Raw genomic sequence first — 23,604 nt, forward strand, 5'->3', positions numbered from 1 at the left:
TGTGTCTCTCCATGATTACTTTTTCAATGGCCATTTAATTCTCTCTCTCTCTCTAAATTAAGGGCTTTATTGGCATGGGAAACATTTGACTCTACTCCAGCCACTTTAATAATGGGAATCGATGGGAAATGATGTAAATATATCACTAGCCACTTTAAACAATGCTACCTTATATAATGTTACTTACCCTACATTGTTCATCTCATATGCATACGTTGATACTGTACTCTATATCATCGACTGCATCCTTATGTAATACATGTATCACTAGCCACTTTAACTATGCCACTTGGTTTACATACTTATCTCATATGTATATACTGTACTCGATATCATCTACTGTATCTTGCCTATGCTGCTCTGTACCATCACTCATTCATATATCCTTATGTACATATTCTTTATCCCCTTACACTGTGTATGACAGTATTTTTTTTTGGAATTGTTAGTTAGATTACTTGCTCGTTATTACTGCATTGTCGGAACTAGAAGCACAAGCATTTCGCTACACTCGCATTAACATCTGCTAACCATGTGTATGTGACAAATAACATTTGATTTGATTTGATTTGATTTGATTTGATTTGAAAATATTGCCAAAGCAAGTGAAGTAGACTAGATAAACAAAATTTAAATAAACAACAAAAATGAACAGTAAACATCACACTCGCAAAAGTTCAAAAAAGAATAAAGACATATTTATCTTATAAATAAACATAAATACAGGTTGTATTTACAATGGTGTTTGTTCTTCACTGGTTGCCCTTTTCTTGTGGCAACAGGTCACAAATCTTGCTGCTGTGATGTCACACTGTAGATATGGGAGTTTGTTTTCAAATTCTTTGTGGATCTGTGTAATCTGGAGGGAAATATGTGTCTCTAATATGGTCATACATTTGGCAGGAGGTTAGGAAGTGCAGCTCAGTTTTTCAGTTTCCACCTCATTTTGTGGGCAGTGTGCACATAGCCTGTCTTCTTGAGAGCCATGTCTGCCTACGGCGGCCTTTCTCAATAGCAAGGTTATGATCACTGAGTCTGTACATAGTCAAAGCTTTCCTTAAGTTTGGGTCAGTCACAGTGGTCAGGTATTCTGCCACTGTGTACCCTCTGTTTAGGGCCAAGTAGAATTCTAGTTTGCTCTGTTTTTTTGCTAATTACTTGACACATTGGAAAGAATTATCTTTTTGTTGTCTCATGATTTGGTTGGGTCTAATTGTGTTGCTGTCCCTAGGCTCTGTGGGGTCTGTTTGTGTTTGTGAACATAGCCCCAGGACCAGCTTGCTTAGGGGACTCTTCTCCAGGTTCATCTCTCTGTAGGTGATGGCTTTGTTATGGAAGGTTTGGGAATCGCTTCCTTTTCGGTGGTTGTAGAATTTAACGGGTCTTTTCTGGATTTTGATAATTAGTGGGTATTGGCCTAATGTAACGGTCGTTGTATGAAGGAGAAGAGGAGGACCAATGCGCAGTGTTTATTTAATAGAACAAACTGAACACGACAAAATACAAAAATAACAAAGTGAAATAACAAACCGAAACAGTTCCGTGTGGAACTGTAATCGCCCACGAAACACAATAGAAAACCGGCTCCCTAAATATGGTTCTCAATCAGGGACAACGATTGACAGCTGCCTCTGATTGAGAACCATACCAGGCCTAACACAGAAATACCAAATCAGAGAAAAACTAACACAGACAACCCACCCAACTCACGCCCTGACCAAATAAAACAAAGACATAACAAAAGAACTAAGGTCAGAACGTCACACCTAATACATGTGTTTCTGTTCTGGGTCTAATTGTGTTGCTGTCCTGGGGCTCTGTGGGGTCTGTTTGTATTTGTAAACAGAGCCCCAGGGCCAGCTTGCATAGGAGACTCTTCTACAGGTTCATCTCTTTGTAGGTGATGGATTTGTGATGAAGGTTTGGGAATCGTTTCCTGGATTTTGATCATTAGTGGGTATCGGCCTAATTCTGCTCTACGTGCATTATTTGGTGTTTTATGTTGTACATGGAGGATATTTTTGCAGAATTCTGCATGCAGTCTCTCAATTTGGTGTTTGTCCCATTTTGTGAATTCTTGGCTGGTGAGCGGACCCTAGACCTCACAACCATAAAGGGCAGTGGGTTCTGTAACTGATTCAAGTATTTTTGGCCAGATCCTAATTGGTATGTTGAAATTTATGTTTCTTTTGATGGCATAGAAGGCCCTTCTTGCCTTGTCTCTCAGCTCGTTCACAGCTTAGTGGAAGTTACCTGTGGCGCTGATGTTTAGGCCAAGGTAGGCATAGTTTGTGTGCTCTAACGGTGTCTCGATGGAATTTGTATTTGTGGTCCTGGCGACTGGACCCTTTTTTGGAACACAATAATTAACTCTCTCTCTGTCTCAGTCTCTCTGGCTTTTCACACCTTCCAAATATCTCCCAAATAAATAAATAAATATTCTATTTGTAAGCCAAACTAATGAAATTGTATTTATATAATAAGTTCCAGCAGTGTTCATCAGAGTAGAGCAGCAGAAAGAGAGTAGTGTTACCACAAACGACCACTTTGTACCACGCTGGAAAAATCTGCTTTTTCTTCCAGGGACTCCAGGGACCTTCTAATTTCCCCCAAACAGCAGCACCTAGGTGGGGGGTGGGGGGGGGCGCTGGCCCCAGTCGGAGCGCACAGGGGGTCTAATTCTGGCTGGACAGACCACAAGGAAAGCCTTCATGGATCTTTACTCTTACAGCACGCTGACACACACACACACACACAGAAAATACACAATGAACACTCTCCTAACTCTGTTGATTCGTAAACACAGTATTTTCCCTCCACGTTTCAAATAAGGCAAATATTTAAAACACAGATTTGCAGAAGTTATCACAGGTGCAGCAAAATGCTTGTGTTCCTAGCTCCAACAGTGCAGTAGTATCTAACTAAATGCTTGTGTTTCTAGCTCCAACAGTGCAGTAGTATCTAACTAAATGCTTGTGTTTCTAGCTCCAACAGTGCAGTAATATCTAACTAAATGCTTGTGTTTCTAGCTCCAACAGTGCAGTAGTATCTAACTAAATGCTTGTGTTTCTAGCTCCAACAGTGCAGTAGTATCTAACTAAATGCTTGTGTTTCTAGCTCCAACAGTGCAGTAATATCTAACTAAATGCTTGTGTTTCTAGCTCCAACAGTGCAGTAGTATCTAACTAAATGCTTGTGTTCCTAGCTCCAACAGTGCAGTAGTATCTAACTAAATGCTTGTGTTTCTAGCTCCAACAGTGCAGTAATATCTAACTAAATGCTTGTGTTTCTAGCTCCAACAGTGCAGTAGTATCTAACTAAATGCTTGTGTTCCTAGCTCCAACAGTGCAGTAGTATCTAACTAAATGCTTGTGTTCCTAGCTCCAACAGTGCAGTAGTATCTAACTAAATGCTTGTGTTCCTAGCTCCAACAGTGCAGTAGTATCTAACTAAATGCTTGTGTTTCTAGCTCCAACAGTGCAGTAATATCTAACTAAATGCTTGTGTTTCTAGCTCCAACAGTGCAGTAGTATCTAACTAAATGCTTGTGTTCCTAGCTCCAGTGCAGTACAGTGTGCAGTAAGTATCTAACTAAATGCTTGTGTTTCTAGCTCCAACAGTGCAGTAATATCTAACTAAATGCTTGTGTTTCTAGCTCCAACAGTGCAGTAATATCTAACTAAATGCTTGTGTTTCTAGCTCCAACAGTGTATCTAACTAAAGTGTGTATCTAACTAAATGCTTGTGTTTCTAGCTCCAACAGTGCAGTAGTATCTAACTAAATGCTTGTGTTTCTAGCTCCAACAGTGCAGTAATATCTAACTAAATGCTTGTGTTTCTAGCTCCAACAGTGCAGTAGTAATGAATATACAGTGAATATGATATATATATATATTGATTGGATTGGTTGCCATGGCGCCCTTATGGGACAATTCCTCTGCAATATTTTTGGTATATTGTTGGACTGTATATACATTGTATAGTTTAAACTGTTTTTTCCATGTGTATTTTTCTTGAATAACCTTTTGTTTTTGAATAGCTAATCAATTACTGATAATTGTGATCAAGTCATTTTGAAACCGAATAAGAAATTTAACTTTTTTGTTGGCATCAACAAAGTCTAGAGTCAGCTGATTGTTTTCTATTGAATACCTGCTTTGAATACCTGCATAGAAGGGATTCACCTATTATCTCCTGGATGTCACGAGTGTTGTTGTAAGAATCGGACCAAGGCGCAGCGTGCGTAGAGTTCCACATGTTTAATAAATGAAACTCACCAAAACAATACAGAACAACCGAACCGTGTCAATGCAGTGCTCACAGGCAACAAGATCCCACAACAAACAGGTGGAGAAAAGGCTACCTAAATATGATCCCCAATCAGAGACAACGATAGACAGCTGCCTCTGATACCAAGCCAACCTAGAAATAAAGAAACTAGAATGCCCACTCTAGTCACACCCCGACCTAACCCAAAATAGAGAATAAAGGATCTCTAAGGTCAGGGCGTGACACTGGAGGTCAAACGACCACAAAGTACAGGAAAGGACTCGCATCTTACTCCAGAGGATCCCTTCGTAGTTTAAGTGGATTTAACAAACCCTTACTAAGGAGCTCAAAACGGGTCTTCCTCGGGAAAAAACTCTAACATAAAGAATGGCGAGGCGGTAGGAAATCAACTGATAAGCCAAAAGACACAGAACTTAATGTCTTCTCTCTCTTCTCTCTCTTCTCTCTCTTCTCTTCTCTCTCTTCCATCTCTTCTCTCTCTTCCCCCCTCTTCGCTCTCTTCTCTCTCTTCCCTCTCTTCTCTCTCTTCCCTCTCTTCCCTCTCTTCCCTCTCTTCCCCCTCTTCCCTCTCTTCCCTCTCTTCCCCCTCTTCCCTCTCTTCTATCTCTTCCCTCTCTTCCCCCTCTTCCCTCTCTTCCCTCTCTTCCCTCTCTTCGCCCCTCTTCCCTCTCTTCCCTCTCTTCCCCCTCTTCCCTCTCTTCCTCTCTTCCCTCTCTTCCCTCTCTTCCCTCTCTTCTCTCTCTTCCCTCTCTTCCCCCTCTTCCCTCTCTTCTCTCTCTTCCCTCTCTTCCCTCTCTTCCCCCTCTTCTCTCTCTTCCCCCTCTCTTCTTCCCCTCTTCCCTCTCTTCCCTCTCTTCCCCCTCTTCCCTCTCTTCCCTCTCTTCCCTCTCTTCCCCCTCTTCCCTCTCTTCCCTCTCTTCCCCCTCTTCCCTCTCTTCCCTCTCTTCCCTCTCTTCCCCCTCTTCCCTCTCTTCTCTCTCTTCCCTCTCTTCCCTCTCTTCGCCTCTCTTCCCTCTCTTCCTCTCTTCCCCTCTCTTCTCTCTCTTCCCTCTCTTCCCTCTCTTCCCTCTTCCCTCTCTTCCTCTCTTCCCTTCTTCTCTCTCTTCCCTCTCTTCCCCTCTCTTCCCTCTCTTCCCTCTCTTCCCTCTCTTCTCTCTCTTCCCTCTCTTCCCTCTCTTCCCTCTCTTCCCTCTCTTCCCTCTTCTCTCTCTTCCCTCTCTTCCCTCTCTTCCCTCTCTTCCCTCTCTTCCCTCTTCCCTCTCTTCTTCCTCTCTTCCCTCTCTTCCCTCTCTTCCCTCTCTTCCCTCTCTTCCCTCTCTTCTCTCTTCCCTCTCCCCCTCTTCCCTCTTCTTCTCCCTCTCTTCCCTCTCCTCTCTTCCCTCTCTTCCCTCTCTTCTCTCTCTTCCCTCTCTTCCCCTCTCTTCCCCTCTTCCCTCTCTTCCCTCTCTTTCTCTCTTCCCTCTCTTCCTCTCTTCCCTCTCTTCCCTCTCTTCCCTCTCTTCTCTCTCTTCCCTCTCTTCCCTCTCTTCCTCTCTTCCCTCTCTTCCTCTCTTCCTCTCTTCCCTCTCTTCCTCTCTTCCCTCTCTTCCCTCTCTTCCCTCTCTTCCCCTCTTCCCTCTCTTCCCTCTCTTCCCTCTCTTCCCTCTCTTCCCTCTCTTCCCTCTCTTCCCTCTCTTCCCTCTCTTTCTCTCTTCCCTCTCTTCCTCTCTTCCCCTCTTCCCTCTCTTCCTCTCTTCCCCCCCTCTCTTCCCTCTTCTCCCCTCTTCCCTCTCTTCCCTCTCTTCCCTCTCTTCCCTCTCTTCCCTCTCTTCCCTCTCTTCCCTCTCTTCCCTCTCTTCCTCTCCCCTCTTCTTCCCTCTTCTCTCTCTTCCCTCTCTTCCCCCTCTTCTCTCTCTTCCCTCTCTTCCCTCTCTTCCCTCTCTTCCTCTCTTCCTCTCTTCCCCTCTCTTCCTCTCTTCCCTCTCTTCTCTCTCTTCCCCTCTTCCTCTCTTCTCTCTCTTCCCCCTCTTCTCTCTCTTCTCTCTCTTCCCCCTCTTCCCTCTCTTCCCTCTCTTCCCTCTCTTCCCCCTCTTCTCTCTCTTCCCTCTCTTCCCTCTCTTCCCTCTCTTTCTCTCTTCTCTCTCTTCTCTTCCCCTCTCTTCCCTCTCTTCTCTCTCTTCCCTCTCTTCTCTTCCCTTTCTTCCCTCTCTTTCTCTCTTCTCTCTCTTCCCCCCTTCCCTCTCTTCTTCTCTCTTCTTCCTCTCTTCCCTCTCTTCTCTCTCTTCCCTCTCTTCCCTCTCTTCCCTCTCTTCCCTCTCTTCCCTCTCTTCCCTCTCTTTCTCTCTTCCCTCTCTTCCCCCTCTTCCCTCTCTTCTCTCTCTTCCCTCTCTTCCCCTCTTCCCTCTCTTCCCTCTCTTCCTCTCTTCCCTCTCTTCCTCTCTTCCCCTCTCTTCCCTCTCTTCCCTCTCTTCCCTCTCTTCTCTCTCTTCCCTCTCTTCCTCTCTTCCCTCTCTTCCCTCTCTTCCCTCTCTTCCCTCTCTTCCTCTCTTCTCTCTTCTTCTTCTCCCTCTCTTCCCTCTCTTCCCCCTCTTCCTCTCTCTTTCTCTCTTCCCTCTCTTCCCTCTCTTCTCTCTCTTCCTCTCTTTCTCTCTTCCCTCTCTTCCCTCTCTTCCCTCTCTTTCTCTCTTCCTCTCTCTCTTCTCTTCTTCCTCTCTTCCCTCTCTTCCCTCTCTTCTCTCTCTTCTCTCTCTTCCCTCTCTTCCTCTCTTCCCTCTCTTCCCCCTCTTCTCTCTCTTCCCTCTTCCTCTTCTTCCCTCTCTTCCCTCTCTTCCCCCTCTTCCTCTCTTCCCTCTCTTCCCTCTCTTCCTCTCTTCCCCCTCTTCCCTCTCTTCTCTCTCTTCCTCTCTCTCTCTCTTCCCTCTCTTCCCTCTCTTCCCTCTCTTCCCTCTCTTCCCTCTCTTCCTCTCTTCTTCTCTTCTCTCTCTTCCTCTCTTTCTCTCTTCCTCTCTTCCCCCTCTTCTCTCTTCCCTCTCTTCCCTCTCTTCCCCCTCTTCCCTCTCTTCCCTCTCTTCCCTCTCTTCCCCTCTTCCCCCTCTTCTCTCTTCCCCCTCTTCCCTCTCTTCTCTCTCTTCCCTCTTCTTCCCTCTCTTCCCCCTCTTCCCTCTCTTCCCTCTCTTCCTCTCTTCCCCTCTCTTCCCTCTCTTTCTCTCTTCCCTCTCTTCCCTCTCTTCCCTCTCTTCCCTCTCTTCTCTCTCTTCCCCCCTCTTCCCTCTCTTCCTCTCTTCCCTCTCTTCCCTCTTCCCTCTCTTCCCTCTCTTCCCCTCTTCCCTCTCTTTCCTCTTCCCTCTCTTCTCTCTCTTCCCTCTCTTCCCTCTCTTCCCTCTCTTCCCTCTCTTCCCTCTCTTCTCTCTCTTCCCTCTCTTCCCCTCTTCTTCTTCCCTCTCTTCCCTCTCTTCCCCTCTTCTTCTTCCTCTCTTCCCTCTCTTCCCCCTCTTCCCTCTCTTCCTCTCTTCTCTCTCTTCCCTCTCTTCTCTTCCCTCTCTTCCCTCTCTTCCCTCTCTTCCCTCTCTTCCTCTCTTCCCTCTCTTCCCTCTCTTCCTCTCTTCCCTCTCTTCCCTCTCTTCCCTCTCTTCCCTCTCTTCCCTCTCTTCTCTCTCTTCCCTCTCTTCCCCTCTCTTCCCTCTCTTCTCCTCCTCTTCCCTCTCTTCCTCTCTTCTTCCCTCTCTTCCCTCTCTTCCCTCTCTTCCCTCTCTTCCCCCTCTTCCCTCTCTTCCCTCTCTTCCCTCTCTTCCCTCTCTTCTCTCTCTTCCCTCTCTTCCCTCTCTTCCCTCTCTTCCCTCTCTTCCTCTCTTCCCCTCTTCCCTCTCTTCCCTCTCTTCCTCTCTTCCTCTCTTCCCTCTCTTCCTCTCTTCCCTCTCTTCCCCCTCTTCCCTCTCTTCTCTCTCTTCCCTCTCTTCCCTCTTCTCTTCCCTCTCTTCCCTCTCTTCCCTCTCTTCCCTCTCTTCCCTCTCTTCCCTCTCTTCCCTCTCTTCCCTCTCTTCCCTCTCTTCCCTCTTCCCTCTCTTCCCTCTCTTCCCCCTCTTCTTCCCTCTCTTCCCCCTCTTCCCTCTCTTCCCTCTCTTCCCCCTCTCTTCCCTCTCTTCCCTCCCTCTCTTCCCCCTCTTCTCTCTCTTCTCTCTCTTCCCTCTCTTTCTCTCTTCCCTCTCTTCCCTCTCTTCCCTCTCTTCTCTCTCTTCCCTCTCTTCCCTCTCTTCCCTCTCTTCCCTCTCTTCTCTCTCTTCCCTCTCTTCTCTCTCTTCCCTCTCTTCCCTCTCTTCTCTCTCTTCCCTCTCTTCTCTCTCTTCCCTCTCTTCCCCTCTTCCCTCTCTTCCCCCTCTTCCCTCTCTTCCCTCTCTTCCTCTCTTCTCTCTCTTCCTCTCCCTCTCTTCCCTCTCTTCCTTCCCTCTCTTCCCCCTCTTCTTCCTTCCCTCTTCCCTCTCTCTCTTCCCTCTTTCTCTCTTCCCTCTCTTCTCTCTTCCCTCTCTTCCCTCTCTCTCTTCCCTCTCTTTCCCTCTCTTCCTCTCTTCCCCCTCTTCCCCTCTTCTCTCTCTTCTCCTCTTCTCTCTTCTCTCTCTTCCCCCTCTTCCCTCTCTTCCCTCTCTTCCCTCTCTTCCCTCTCTTCCTCTCTTCCTCTCTTCCCTCTCTTCTCTCTCTTCCCCTCTTCCCTCTCTTCCCTCTCTTCCCTCTCTTCCCTCTCTTCCCTCTCTTCCCTCTCTTCCCTCTCTTCCCTCTCTCTCTCTCCTCTCTCTCTCTCTCTCTCTTCCCTCTCTTCCCTCTCTTCCCTCTCTTCCCTCTCTCTCTTCCCTCTCTTCCCTCTCTCTTCCCTCTCTTCTCTCTCTTCTCTCTCCCTCTCTTCCTCTCTTCTCTCTCTTCCCCTCTCTCTCTTCCTCTCTTCCCTCTCTTCCCTTCCCTCTCTTCCCTCTCTCCCTCTCCTCTCTTCTCTCTCTTCCCTCTTCTTCTTCCCTCTCTTCTCTCTCTTCCCTCTCTTCCCTCTCTCTCTTCCCTCTCTTCCCTCTCTTCTCTCTCTTCCCTCTCTTCTCTCTCTTCCCTCTCTTCCCTCTCTTCTCTCTCTTTCTCTCTTCCCTCTCTCTTCCCTCTCTCTCTCTTCCCTCTCTTCCCTCTCTTCCTCTCTTCCCTCTCTCTGCCCTCTCTTCCCTCTCTTCCCTCTCTTCCATCTCTCTTCCCTCTCTTCTCTCTCTTCCCTCTCTTCTCTCTCTTCCTCTCTTCCCTCTCTCTCTCTCTCTCTCTTCCCTCTCTTCTCTTCCCTCTCTTCCCTCTCTTCCCTCTCTTCCCTCTCTTCTCTCTCTTCCCTCTCTTCCCCCTCTTCCCTCTCTTCTCTCTCTTCCTCTCTCTTCCCTCTCTTCCCCCTCTTCCCTCTCTTCCCTCTCTTCGCCCCTCTTCCCTCTTCTCTTCTTCCTCTCTTCTCTCTCTTCCTCTCTTCCCTCTCTTCCCTCTCTTCCCCCTCTTCCCTCTCTTCCCTCTCTTCCCTCTCTTCTCTCTCTTCCCTCTCTTCCCTCTCTCTGCCCTCTCTTCCCTCTCTTCGCCTCTCTTCCCTCTTCCCTCTCTCTGCCCTCTCTTCCCTCTCTTCGCCCCTCTTCCCTCTCTTCCCTCTCTTCCCTCTCTCTGCCCTCTCTTCTCTCTCTTCCCTCTCTTCCCTCTCTCTGCCCTCTCTTCTCTCTCTTCTCTCTCTTCCCTCTCTTCCCTCTCTGCCCTCTCTTCCCTCTCTTCCCTCTCTCTGCCCTCTCTTCTCTCTCTTCCCTCTCTTCTCTCTCTTCTCTCTCTTCCCTCTCTCTTCCCTCTCTCTTCTCTCTCTTCCCTCTCTCTTCCCTCTCTTCGCCCTCTCACGGCTGAATGTAGTGGGTGTTGACCGCAACAATTGGAAAACATTGCCAAAATGTCCAGCCATCTCATCTCTTCTTCAAACAATTCCATATAGCTTATAGCATCCATTTAACAATTCCATGATAAACTAGACCATGTTATTCCCGCGCGCCGGCCTGTCTGCTCTTTCTCTTTGCTAATAATGTAAATGTGTGTTCAGTCTTCAGTCTGTTGCGAGTAGAATATCTGAATGTCAGGAAATCGTTTGTGAGCTAATGAAGTTTGAAGGGCCGAATGTCAGGCGACATGGAATTGAATATTGAAACTCATGCCAACTTTACCACCGTTTTTAACCAAGCTTTTGGTTTCGGGCGTTCTTTTATCTGCTCTCCCACACATCTGTCTGGTAAGGTTGAACACCTCCTACCCTACTCAGCCTCCCGAAAAAAGCTTCTCGCAAGCTGGTGTGACACCTTCTCCCGATGCCTGCTGCTACACTGCTGCTTGGATCCCACCTGGCTATCTGTTCACTGTCTGCCCTGGTCTGTCTCCCCCTGGTACCTCGACCACACTCACCCCTCTCTGTTCACTGTCTGCCCTGGTCTGTCTCCCCCTGGTACCTCGACCACACTCACCCCTCTCTGTTCACTGTCTGCCCTGGTCTGTCTCCCCCTGGTACCTCGACCACACTCACCCCTCTCTGTTCACTGTCTGCCCTGGTCTGTCTCCCCCTGGTACCTCGACCACACTCACCCCTCTCTGTTCACTGTCTGCCCTGGTCTGTCTCCCCCTGGTACCTCGACCACACTCACCCCTCTCTGTTCACTGTCTGCCCTGGTCTGTCTCCCCCTGGTACCTCGACCACACTCACCCCTCTCTGTTCACTGTCTGCCCTGGTCTGTCTCCCCCTGGTACCTCGACCACACTCACCCCTCTCTGTTCACTGTCTGCCCTGGTCTGTCTCCCCTGGTACCTCGACCACACTCACCCCTCTCTGTTCACTGTCTGCCCTGGTCTGTCTCCCCTGGTACCTCGACCACACTCACCCCTCTCTGTTCACTGTCTGCCCTGGTCTGTCTCCCCTGGTACCTCGACCACACTCACCCCTCTCTGTTCACTGTCTGCCCTGGTCTGTCTCCCCTGGTACCTCGACCACACTCACCCCTCTCTGTTCACTGTCTGCCCTGGTCTGTCTCCCCCTGGTACCTCGACCACACTCACCCCTCTCTGTTCACTGTCTGCCCTGGTCTGTCTCCCCCTGGTACCTCGACCACACTCACCCCTCTCTGTTCACTGTCTGCCCTGGTCTGTCTCCCCCTGGTACCTCGACCACACTCACCCCTCTCTGTTCACTGTCTGCCCTGGTCTGTCTCCCCTGGTACCTCGACCACACTCACCCCTCTCTGTTCACTGTCTGCCCTGGTCTGTCTCCCCTGGTACCTCGACCACACTCACCCCTCTCTGTTCACTGTCTGCCCTGGTCTGTCTCCCCCTGGTACCTCGACCACACTCACCCCTCTCTGTTCACTGTCTGCCCTGGTCTGTCTCCCCCTGGTACCTCGACCACACTCACCCCTCTCTGTTCACTGTCTGCCCTGGTCTGTCTCCCCTGGTACCTCGACCACACTCACCCCTCTCTGTTCACTGTCTGCCCTGGTCTGTCTCCCCTGGTACCTCGACCACACTCACCCCTCTCTGTTCACTGTCTGCCCTGGTCTGTCTCCCCCTGGTACCTCGACCACACTCACCCCTCTCTGTTCACTGTCTGCCCTGGTCTGTCTGCCCTGGTCTGTCTCCCCCTGGTACCTCGACCACACTCACCCCTCTCTGTTCACTGTCTGCCCTGGTCTGTCTCCCCTGGTACCTCGACCACACTCACCCCTCTCTGTTCACTGTCTGCCCTGGTCTGTCTCCCCCTGGTACCTCGACCACACTCACCCCTCTCTGTTCACTGTCTGCCCTGGTCTGTCTCCCCCTGGTACCTCGACCACACTCACCCCTCTCTGTTCACTGTCTGCCCTGGTCTGTCTGCCCTGGTCTGTCTCCCCCTGGTACCTCGACCACACTCACCCCTCTCTGTTCACTGTCTGCCCTGGTCTGTCTCCCCCTGGTACCTCGACCACACTCACCCCTCTTCTTTTTCTATGGCTTCCCTAATGTGTCTAGTGTCACAATACATAGTTTCAGGCTTTTATTTTGAAAAAATGAGCCTGAACGTCAACATTGCGTCAGTGGTCAGCTGGAGGCTCTCAGAGTGTTTTGTGCATAAAAGACAAATGCTGCCATTGTTTCTCTCTTTCCTACTAGGAAGCCACCTGTCCCCGTTGATATATTATCAAATTATTATTACTATTATCAATTTATGTCCGTTGCGTTATGCTAATTAGTGTCAGTTGATGACAACGCTCCCGGATCCGGGATGGGTAGTATCAAGAGTTAACACTGATTTCTAATCTCGTAAAAGCCTGTGTTTTCTGCTAGTTAACACTGATTTCTGCTCTCATCCATTTATATGCAGATGATACAGTCTTCTACTCAGCTGGCCCCTCCCCAGATTTTGTGTTAAATGCTCTACAACAAAGCTTTCTTAGCATCCAGCAAGCTTTCTCTGCCCTTAACCTTGTTCTGAACACCTCCAAAACAAAGGACATGTGGTTTGGTAAGAAGAATGACCCTCTCCCCACAGGTGTGATTACTACCTCTGAGGGTGTAGAGCTTAAAGTTGACACCTTGGGATTATGGCTAGATGGTACACTGTCCTTCTCTCAGCACATATCAAAGCTGCAGGCTAAAGTTAAATCTACACTTGGTTTCCTCTATCGTAATCACTCCTCTTTCACCCCAGCTAGCAAACTAACCCTGATTCAGATGACCATGCTAGATTATGGAGACGTAATTTATTGATCGGCAGGTAAGGGTGCTCTCGAGCGGCTAGATGTTCTTTACCATTCGGCCATCAGATTTGCCACCAATGCTCCTTATAGGACACATCACTGCACTCTATACTCCTCTGTAAACTGGTCATCTCTGAGAGCCAGTTTCATCATAACGCTTGATGGTTTTTGCACTTGAAGAAACATTCAATTTTCCGTGTTATATTGACTTTCATGTCTTAAAGTAATGATTGACTGTCATTTCTCTTTGCTTTTTTGAGCTGTTCTTAACATAATTTGGACTTGGTCTTTTTTTTTTGTACACCTAACTTGTCACAACACAACAGATGGGCTGAAGCGCATTAAGAAGGAAAGAAATTCCACTAATTAACTTTTAGCAAGGCACAGCTGTTAATTAAAATGCATTCCAGGAGACTACCTCATGAAGCTGGTTGAGAGAATGCCAAGAGTGTGGAAAGCTGTCATCAGGGCAAAGGGTGGCTACTTTGAAGAATCTCAAATACAAAATGTATTTGAATTTGATAAAAACTTTTTGGGTTACTACATGATTCCATATGTGTTATTTCAAAGTTCTGATGTCTTCACTACTATTCTACAACGTAGAAAATAGTTTTAAAAATATTGAAAAACCCTTGAATGAAAAAGTGTGTCCCAAATTAATTAATTTATTGGCCTATTTATTGCCTTACTTCATTTGCACACACTGTATACAGATTTTTCTATTGTGTTATTGACTGTATGTTTGTTTATGTGTAACTCTGTGTTGTTGTGTTTGTCGCACTGCTCTGCTCTATCTTGGCCAGGTCACAGTTGTAAATGAGAACTTATTCTCAACTGGCCTACCTGGTTAAATAAAGGTAAAATAAAACACAGAGAAACAGCCCTTCCCTGAAAACAGTAGAGTAGTTAGTAATCGTGAATGGGATGCCATGCAGTCCTCACTAGTGCACTGAAGTTATTCCATCTTCATTCAGCAGGCCTGGCGCTTCACCCAAACAACAACCAGTATGGTCGGTATGTATTTGAGGTGAGCTCATAGATATAAAAAGACAGAGAAAGACTGTGATTCTAGTTCTAAACAGACATATGATGTGGGGAGATCAACACACTCCTAAATAACACATGGAATAATGTCTGTTGTTCACCATCTTATTTCCACTATTGTGTAGTTCAGACAGAATCATCATTAGTCCTATTTGAAAATGTCTGGAGCAGAACTGACTGGAGCAGAAGTGTCTGGAGCAGAACTGACTGGACCAGACCTGACTGGAGCAGAACTGACTGGAGCAGAACTGACTGGACCAGAACTGACTGGAGCAGAACTGACTGGAGCAGAAGTGTCTGGAGCAGAACTGACTGGAGCAGAACTGACTGGACCAGACCTGACTGGAGCAGAACTGACTGGAGCAGAACTGACTGGACCAGAACTGACTGGAGCAGAACTGACTGGAGCAGAAGTGTCTGGAGCAGAACTGACTGGAGCAGAACTGACTGGACCAGACCTGACTGGAGCAGAACTGACTGGAGCAGAACTGACTGGAGTAGAACTGACTGGAGTAGAACTGACTGGAGCAGAACTGACTGGACCAGAACTGACTGGAGCAGAACTGACTGGAGCAGAACTGACTGGAGCAGAATTGACTGGAGCAGAACTGACTGGATCAGAACTGACTGGAGCAGAACTGACAGGATCAGAACTGACTGGAGCAGAACTGACTGGAGCAGAACTGTCTGGAGCAGAACTGACTGGAGCAGAACTGACTGGAGCAGAACTGACTGGACCAGACCTGACTGGAGCAGAACTGACTGGAGCAGAACTGACTGGAGCAGAAGTGTCTGGAGCAGAACTGACTGGAGCAGAACTGACTGGACCAGACCTGACTGGAGCAGAACTGACTGGAGCAGAACTGACTGGACCAGAACTGACTGGAGCAGAACTGACTGGAGCAGAAGTGTCTGGAGCAGAACTGACTGGAGCAGAACTGACTGGACCAGACCTGACTGGAGCAGAACTGACTGGAGCAGAACTGACTGGAGTAGAACTGACTGGAGTAGAACTGACTGGAGCAGAACTGACTGGACCAGAACTGACTGGAGCAGAACTGACTGGAGCAGAACTGACTGGAGCAGAATTGACTGGAGCAGAACTGACTGGATCAGAACTGACTGGAGCAGAACTGACAGGATCAGAACTGACTGGAGCAGAACTGACTGGAGCAGAACTGTCTGGAGCAGAACTGACTGGAGCAGAACTGACTGGAGCAGAACTGACTGGACCAGACCTGACTGGAGCAGAACTGACTGGAGCAGAACTGACTGGAGCGGAACTGTCTGGAGCAGAACTGACTGGAGCAGAACTGACTGGACCAGACCTGACTGGAGCAGAACTGACTGGAGCAGAACTGACTGGAGCGGAACTGTCTGGAGCAGAACTGACTGGAGCAGAACTGACTGGAGCAGAACTGACGGGATCAGAACTGACTAGAGCAGAACTGACTGGAGCAGAACTGACTGGAGCAGAACTGACTGGAGCAGAACTGACGGGATCAGAACTGACTGGAGCAGAACTGACTGGAGCAGAACTGACTGGAGCAGAACTGACTGGAGCAGAACTGACAGGATCAGAACTGACTGGAGCAGAATTGACTGGAGCAGAACTGACTGGAGCGGAACTGTCTGGAGCAGAACTGACTGGAGCAGAACTGACTGGAGCAGAACTGACGGGATCAGAACTGACTAGAGCAGAACTGACTGGAGCAGAACTGACTGGAGCAGAACTGACTGGAGCAGAACTGACGGGATCAGAACTGACGGGATCAGAACTGACTGGAGCAGAACTGACTGGAGCAGAACTGACTGGAGCAGAACTGACGGGATCAGAACTGACTAGAGCAGAACTGACTGGAGCAGAACTGACTGGAGCAGAACTGACTGGAGCAGAATTTGTAGCCTACCCTGTTTGTGAGCGCAATCTGTTCAGTGATGATGCTCTGGTTCCTACCCTGTCTGTGAGCTGGGTCTGTTTTTCCAGTAGCTGGTCCCGGTCCATCCTGGTCTGAGAGAGCTGCTCCTTCAGTACGCTGTTCTCTTCCTGAAGACTGATGTCATCATCTGAGGGTAAAGAGCACACAGGTATAAACATTAAGAACACCATCCTGATATTGAGTTGCCCCCTCCCCCTTTTCTACTCGGAACAGCCTTCATCAATGATAGAGGTTGATATCAGTATGTTGATGATAGAGGTAGATATCAGTAGGTTGATGATAGAGGTAGATATCAGCATGTTGATGATAGAGGTTGATATCAGTAGGTTGATGATAGAGGTAGATATCAGTAGGTTGATGATAGAGGTAGATATCGGTAGGTTGATGATAGAGGTAGATATCAGTAGGTTGATATCAGTAGGTTGATGATAGAGGTAGATATCAGTAGGTTGATGATAGAGGTAGATATCAGTAGGTTGATATCAGTAGGTTGATGATAGAGGTAGATATCAGTAGGTTGATGATAGAGGTAGATATCAGTAGGTTGATATCAGCATGTTGATGATAGAGGTAGATATCAGTAGGTTGATGATAGAGGTAGATATCAGTAGGTTGATGATAGAGGTAGATATCAGTAGGTTGATGATAGAGGTAGATATCAGTAGGTTGATGATAGAGGTAGATATCAGTAGGTTGATGATAGAGGTAGATATCAGTATGTTGATGATAGATGTAGATATCAGTAGGTTGATGATAGAGGTAGATATCAGTAGGTTGATGATAGAGGTAGATATCAGCATGTTGATGATAGAGGTAGATATCAGCATGTTGATGATAGAGGTTGATATCAGCATGTTGATGATAGAGGTTGATATCAGTAGGTTGATGATAGAGGTAGATATCAGTAGGTTGATGATAGAGGTAGATATCAGTAGGTTGATGATAGATGTAGATATCAGTAGGTTGATGATAGAGGTAGATATCAGCATGTTGATGATAGAGGTTGATATCAGTAGGTTGATGATAGAGGTAGATATCAGTAGGTTGATGATAGAGGTTGATATCAGTAGGTTGATGATAGAGGTTGATATCAGCATGTTGATGATAGAGGTAGATATCAGTATGTTGATGATAGAGGTTGATATCAGTAGGTTGATGATAGAGGTTGATATCAGCATGTTGATGATAGAGGTTGATATCAGTAGGTTGATGATAGAGGTAGATATCAGTGTGTTGATGATAGAGGTAGATATCAGTAGGTTGATGATAGATGTAGATATCAGCATGTTGATGATAGATGTAGATATCAGTAGGTTGATGATAGAGGTTGATATCAGCATGTTGATGATAGAGGTAGATATCAGCATGTTGATGATAGAGGTAGATATCAGTATGTTGATGATAGGTTGATATCAGTAGGTTGATGATAGAGGTAGATATCAGTATGTTGATGATAGATGTAGATATCAGTATGTTGATGATAGATGTAGATATCAGTATGTTGATGATAGATGTAGATATCAGCATGTTGATGATAGAGGTAGATATCAGTATGTTGATGATAGATGTAGATATCAGTAGGTTGATGATATATGTAGATATCAGTAGGTTGATGATAGATGTAGATATCAGTAGGTTGATGATAGAGGTTGATATCAGTAGGTTGATGATAGAGGTTGATATCAGCATGTTGATGATAGAGGTAGATATCAGTAGGTTGATGATAGAGGTAGATATCAGTAGGTTGATGATAGAGGTTGATATCAGCATGTTGATGATAGAGGTTGATATCAGCATGTTGATGATAGAGGTTGATATCAGTAGGTTGATGATAGAGGTAGATATCAGTAGGTTGATGATAGAGGTAGATATCAGTAGGTTGATGATAGATGTAGATATCAGTAGGTTGATGATAGAGGTAGATATCAGCATGTTGATGATAGAGGTTGATATCAGTAGGTTGATGATAGAGGTAGATATCAGTAGGTTGATGATAGAGGTTGATATCAGTAGGTTGATGATAGAGGTTGATATCAGCATGTTGATGATAGAGGTAGATATCAGTATGTTGATGATAGAGGTTGATATCAGTAGGTTGATGATAGAGGTTGATATCAGCATGTTGATGATAGAGGTTGATATCAGTAGGTTGATGATAGAGGTAGATATCAGTAGGTTGATGATAGATGTAGATATCAGTAGGTTGATGATAGAGGTAGATATCAGTGTGTTGATGATAGAGGTAGATATCAGTAGGTTGATGATAGATGTAGATATCAGCATGTTGATGATAGATGTAGATATCAGTAGGTTGATGATAGAGGTTGATATCAGCATGTTGATGATAGAGGTAGATATCAGCATGTTGATGATAGAGGTAGATATCAGTATGTTGATGATAGGTTGATATCAGTAGGTTGATGATAGAGGTAGATATCAGTATGTTGATGATAGATGTAGATATCAGTATGTTGATGATAGATGTAGATATCAGTATGTTGATGATAGATGTAGATATCAGCATGTTGATGATAGAGGTAGATATCAGTATGTTGATGATAGATGTAGATATCAGTAGGTTGATGATAGATGTAGATATCAGTAGGTTGATGATAGATGTAGATATCAGTAGGTTGATGATAGAGGTAGATATCAGTATGTTGATGATAGAGGTAGATATCAGTATGTTGATGATAGAGGTAGATATCAGTATGTTGATGATAGAGGTAGATATCAGCATGTTGATGATAGATGTAGATATCAGTAGGTTGATGATAGAGGTAGATATCAGTATGTTGATGATAGAGGTAGATATCAGTATGTTGATGATAGATGTAGATATCAGCATGTTGATGATAGATGTAGATATCAGCATGTTGATGATAGAGGTAGATATCAGTAGGTTGATGATAGATGTAGATATCAGTAGGTTGATGATAGATGTAGATATCAGCATGTTGATGATAGAGGTAGATATCAGTAGGTTGATGATAGATGTAGATATCAGCAGGTTGATGATAGAGGTAGATATCAGTAGGTTGATGATAGATGTAGATATCAGTAGGTTGATGATAGATGTAGATATCAGCATGTTGATGATAGAGGTAGATATCAGTAGGTTGATGATAGATGTAGATATCAGCAGGTTGATGATAGAGGTAGATATCAGTAGGTTGATGATAGAGGTAGATATCAGCATGTTGATGATAGAGGTAGATATCAGCATGTTGATGATAGAGGTAGATATCAGTATGTTGATGATAGATGTAGATATCAGCATGTTGATGATAGAGGTAGATATCAGTATGTTGATGATAGAGGTAGATATCAGCATGTTGATGATAGATGTAGATATCAGCATGTTGATGATAGAGGTAGATATCAGTAGGTTGATGATAGAGGTAGATATCAGTATGTTGATGATAGAGGTAGATATCAGCATGTTGATGATAGAGGTAGATATCAGCATGTTGATGATAGAGGTAGATATCAGCAGGTTGATGATAGAGGTAGATATCAGTAGGTTGATGATAGAGGTAGATATCATCATGTTGATGATAGAGGTAGATATCAGCAGGTTGATGATAGAGGTAGATATCAGTAGGTTGATGATAGAGGTAGATATCAGCATGTTGATGATAGATGTAGATATCAGTAGGTTGATGATAGATGTAGATATCAGTAGGTTGATGATAGATGTAGATATCAGGAGGTTGATGATAGAGGTAGATATCAGCATGTTGATGATAGAGGTAGATATCAGCATGTTGATGATAGAGGTAGATATCAGTAGGTTGATGATAGAGGTAGATATCAGCATGTTGATGATAGAGGTAGATATCAGTATGTTGATGATAGAGGTAGATATCAGTGTGTTGATGATAGAGGTTGATATCAGTATGTTGATGATAGAGGTAGATATCAGTGTGTTGATGATAGAGGTAGATATCAGTAGGTTGATGATAGAGGTAGATATCAGTAGGTTGATGATAGAGGTAGATATCAGTAGGTTGATATCAGTAGGTTGATGATAGAGGTAGATATCAGTAGGTTGATGATAGAGGTAGATATCAGTAGGTTGATATCAGCATGTTGATGATAGAGGTAGATATCAGTATGTTGATGATAGAGGTTGATATCAGTAGGTTGATGATAGAGGTAGATATCAGTATGTTGATGATAGAGGTAGATATCAGTAGGTTGATGATAGAGGTAGATATCAGTAGGTTGATATCAGTAGGTTGATGATAGAGGTAGATATCAGTAGGTTGATGATAGAGGTAGATATCAGTAGGTTGATGATAGATGTAGATATCAGCATGTTGATGATAGAGGTAGATATCAGCATGTTGATGATAGATGTAGATATCAGCATGTTGATGATAGAGGTAGATATCAGTAGGTTGATGATAGAGATTGATATCAGTAGGTTGATATCAGTAGGTTGATGATAGAGGTAGATATCAGTAGGTTGATGATAGATGTAGATATCAGTAGGTTGATGATAGATGTAGATATCAGTAGGTTGATGATAGATGTAGATATCAGTAGGTTGATGATAGAGGTAGATATCAGCATGTTGATGATAGATGTAGATATCAGCATGTTGATGATAGAGGTAGATATCAGTAGGTTGATGATAGAGGTTGATATCAGTAGGTTGATATCAGTAGGTTGATGATAGAGGTAGATATCAGTAGGTTGATATCAGTAGGTTGATATCAGTAGGTTGATGATAGAGGTAGATATCAGTAGGTTGATATCAGTAGGTTGATATCAGTAGGTTGATGATAGAGGTAGATATCAGTAGGTAGATATCAGTAGGTTGATGATAGAGGTAGATATCAGCATGTTGATGATAGAGGTAGATATCAGTAGGTTGATGATAGGTTGATATCAGCATGTTGATGATAGATGTAGATATCAGTAGGTTGATGATAGATGTAGATATCAGTAGGTTGATGATAGAGGTAGATATCAGTAGGTTGATGATAGAGGTAGATATCAGTAGGTTGATGATAGAGGTAGATATCAGTAGGTTGATGATAGAGGTAGATATCAGCAGGTTGATGATAGAGGTAGATATCAGCAGGTTGATGATAGAGGTAGATATCAGTAGGTTGATGATAGAGGTAGATATCAGTAGGTTGATATCAGTAGGTTGATATCAGTAGGTTGATGATAGAGGTAGATATCAGTAGGTTGATATCAGTGTGTTGATGATAGAGGTAGATATCAGTAGGTTGATGAAAGAGGTAGGTATCAGTAGGTTGATATCAGCATGTTGATATCAGTGTGTTGATGATAGAGGTAGATATCAGTAGGTTGATGATAGAGGTAGATATCAGCATGTTGATGATAGAGGTAGATATCAGTAGGTTGATGATAGATGTAGATATCAGTAGGTTGATGATAGAGGTAGATATCAGCATGTTGATGATAGAGGTAGATATCAGCATGTTGATGATAGAGGTAGATATCAGCATGTTGATGATAGAGGTAGATATCAGCATGTTGATGATAGAGGTTGATATCAGTATGTTGATGATAGAGGTAGATATCAGTAGGTTGATGATAGAGGTTGATATCAGTAGGTTGATATCAGTAGGTTGATGATAGAGGTAGAGTAGGTTGATATCAGTAGGTTGATATCAGTAGGTTGATCAGTAGGTTGATATCAGTAGGTTGATATCAGTAGGTTGATGATAGAGTAGATATCAGTAGGTTGATATCAGTAGGTTGATATCAGTAGGTTGATATCAGTAGGTTGATGATAGAGGTAGATATCAGTAGGTTGATGATCAGAGGTAGATATCAGTAGGTTGATGATAGATGAGGTTGATATCAGTAGGTTGATATCAGTAGGTTGATGATAGAGGTAGATATCAGTAGGTTGATGATAGATGTAGATATCAGTAGGTTGATGATAGAGGTAGATATCAGTAGGTTGATGATAGAGGTAGATATCAGTAGGTTGATGATATCAGTAGGTTGTAGATATCAGTAGGTTGATGAGGTTGATGATATCAGTAGGTTGATGATAGAGGTAGATATCAGTATGTTGATGATAGAGGTAGATATCAGCAGGTTGATGATAGAGGTAGATATCAGTAGGTTGATGATAGAGGTAGATATCAGTAGGTTGATATCAGTAGGTTGATATCAGTAGGTTGATATCAGTAGGTTGATATCAGCATGTTGATGATAGATGTAGATATCAGTAGGTTGATGATAGATGTAGATATCAGTAGGTTGATGATAGATGTAGATATCAGTAGGTTGATGATAGAGGTAGATATCAGTGTGTTGATGATAGAGGTAGATATCAGTAGGTTGATGATAGAGGTAGATATCAGCAGGTTGATGATAGAGGTAGATATCAGTAGGTTGATGATAGAGGTAGATATCAGTATGATGATAGAGGTAGATATCAGTAGGTTGATATCAGTAGGTTGATATCAGTAGGTTGATGATAGAGGTAGATATCAGTAGGTTGATATCAGTGTGTTGATGATAGAGGTAGATATCAGTAGGTTGATGAAAGAGGTAGGTATCAGTAGGTTGATATCAGCATGTTGATATCAGTGTGTTGATGATAGAGGTAGATATCAGTAGGTTGATGATAGAGGTAGATATCAGCATGTTGATGATAGAGGTAGATATCAGTAGGTTGATGATAGATGTAGATATCAGTAGGTTGATGATAGAGGTAGATATCAGCATGTTGATGATAGATGTAGATATCAGTAGGTTGATGATAGAGGTTGATATCAGCATGTTGATGATAGAGGTAGATATCAGCATGTTGATGATAGAGGTAGGTTCTATACATTATGTTCCATGAGCTGTGACCTGAGAAAGGTATGGCCTTGGTCTACCTGCAGGGTTAGGGTCAGCCAGGTTCCTGGTGAGGATCTGTCTGATGCGGGAGGAGACAGGTGTTGCTGTAGAGCAGGCGGAGCCTGAGACGGGCGAGGCAGCGAGTTTGGCAGCCGCAGATTCCTGTCCATCTCCTCTTGGTGTCAGAGACAGGTTACTCTCCTCTACCCTGCTGCTTCTGTCAGGAGACTAGAGAGTAGAGACTCCTCCAGCTTCTACACACACACACACACACACACACACACACACACACACACACACACACACACACACACACACACACACACACACACACACACACACACACACACACACACAGTGACGTGACACCACCCAATAGTTACTGTATTTGAGTGTGTGTGTGTGTGTGTGTCTGTCTGTCTGTCTGTCTGTCTGTCTGTCTGTCTGTCTGTCTGTCTGTCTGTCTGTCTGTCTGTCTGTCTGTCTGTCTGTCTGTCTGTGTGCTGCTGTCAGGGTGGAGCAGAGAGACTCTTTCTACAGCCATTGCCTCACACCACCATCATACCATCAACCAGTAATTACTGTAATTGGTAATTAGCATGCAATGGTTACTAGGGAAATAGCCCTACTGTACACTGAAGCATTTTTAATGTGGGAGGAAACCCCACTGCCTAGGGAGACGAACCAAATATTAGGCAGATTCATATGTTTGTGTTTAGAGATTGTGATATACATAGGGTAACATTGAATCCGACTAA

General features: G+C 44.8%; 1 protein-coding gene across 1 annotated transcript in view; it reads right to left on the minus strand.

Moving 5' to 3' along the window:
* The window catches only part of crocc2 (ciliary rootlet coiled-coil, rootletin family member 2), a 214,643-nt gene extending 191,550 nt beyond the window's left edge, over positions 1–23,093 (minus strand). The window contains exons 1-2 of the mRNA XM_042322865.1: positions 22,885–23,093; positions 16,024–16,133 (exon numbers count right to left, since the gene is read on the minus strand). The gene's annotated coding sequence lies outside the window, so the exon portion shown is untranslated. The remainder of the gene's footprint in view (positions 1–16,023; positions 16,134–22,884) is intronic.
* Positions 23,094–23,604: the final 511 nt, after the last annotated feature.

The sequence above is a fragment of the Oncorhynchus tshawytscha genome, linkage group LG06, assembly GCF_018296145.1.
Source record: "Oncorhynchus tshawytscha isolate Ot180627B linkage group LG06, Otsh_v2.0, whole genome shotgun sequence".
Classification (NCBI taxonomy): Eukaryota; Metazoa; Chordata; class Actinopteri; order Salmoniformes; family Salmonidae; genus Oncorhynchus; species Oncorhynchus tshawytscha.